Source organism: Orycteropus afer, unplaced genomic scaffold (genome assembly GCF_000298275.1).
Source record: "Orycteropus afer afer isolate SDZICR_OR568_19922 unplaced genomic scaffold, OryAfe1.0 scaffold00352, whole genome shotgun sequence".
Classification (NCBI taxonomy): domain Eukaryota; kingdom Metazoa; phylum Chordata; class Mammalia; order Tubulidentata; family Orycteropodidae; genus Orycteropus; species Orycteropus afer.
Window position 1 is genome coordinate 3,264,752 of NW_006921939.1, and position 1,267 is coordinate 3,266,018.

The window sequence follows — 1,267 nt, forward strand, 5'->3', positions numbered from 1 at the left end:
CCTGGTCAGAAGTGTGCAATTCCGTGGAGCCACCTCTGCATTCCAGCACAGATGCATTTGGTGGCTGTCTCTTTGACCAATATTGTGCTGCTTTTATTTTCTTTTATTATTTTTTTCCTTCTTCTTAGTTCTTCCCTTTTCTCCTCCTTGTTTTCCTCTTCTTTCTTTTCCTTCATCTCCCTCCCCTTTTTTTGAATCCTGCAGAGCAGGTGCCTGCTCTCCCCCAGTCAGCAGCACCCACCCCCACACCTCAGTGAATAGTGGTCCTTGCTCCCCTAGACAAGCTCTGCATACCACTACAGTTGTATTTGGTGGCTAACATATTAGTTTTTTTCTTTTTCAAAAGAAACTCACCAAGGCATATCATTATCAAACTCCAAAACCAAAGACAAAGATAGAATCCTAGAAAGTTTGAGGGAAAAGAAAAGTTCACCTACAAAAGAGAACCAATAAGACTAAGCTCCGATTTCTCAGCAGAAACCATGTAGGCAAGAATGCAATGGGATGATATACATAAAACCATGAAAGAAAAAAAATTGCTAACCAAGACTTATATATCCAGAAAAATTGTCCCTTAGATTTGATGGCAAAATTAGGACATTCCCAGATAAACAGAAAATAAGGAAATTTATAAATACCAGAAGTAACCTTATAAGAAATGTTAAAGAGATTCCTTCAGACAGAGAAGCAGGAATGGATGACAATAACTAGACATTAGGATACATGACAACATCACCTGAAAATTAACCCAGACAAAGAAGTATCAAAATAACATAAACCTACAAGACTAAAAATAGGGAGCCAGAGATGGCAATTTGTAAATGATAACTACAAAGCAAAAAGAGGGAATAAATGATGTAGTTACATAACTTCCAAATGGAGAGGACATCAAGATGATATCAGGGTGGAATGGGCTGCTTTAAACTTGGGAAGATAATAATAAATTAGAGTCACATAAGAGGAAATTAATAATCCTTCTCACCAAAACAAAAAAGAATATCATAAATTCTCAGTAAACACTAAAACAATAGCCATGAAAAAAATTACAAAAATAAAATTCCCGAGATGAAAGGAAATAATAACAATTCAAGCAGAAATAAATGACACAGAAAAACAACAGAGAATTAACAGGACTAGAAGTTGGTTTTTTGAAAAGATTGACAAACCACTGGCAAATTTAACAAAGTAAAAGAAGAAGATGCAAATAACATGAGTAAGAAATGAAAGTGACAATGTCACAACAGAACCTACTAAAATAAAAAGGATA

The 1,267-nt window shown here is 35.2% G+C and overlaps 1 protein-coding gene across 1 annotated transcript in view; it reads right to left on the reverse strand.

Annotated features, from left to right (window-relative positions):
* The window catches only part of DCX (doublecortin), a 167,530-nt gene that overhangs the window by 118,571 nt on the left and 47,692 nt on the right, over nucleotides 1-1,267 (reverse strand). The window lies entirely within an intron of this gene.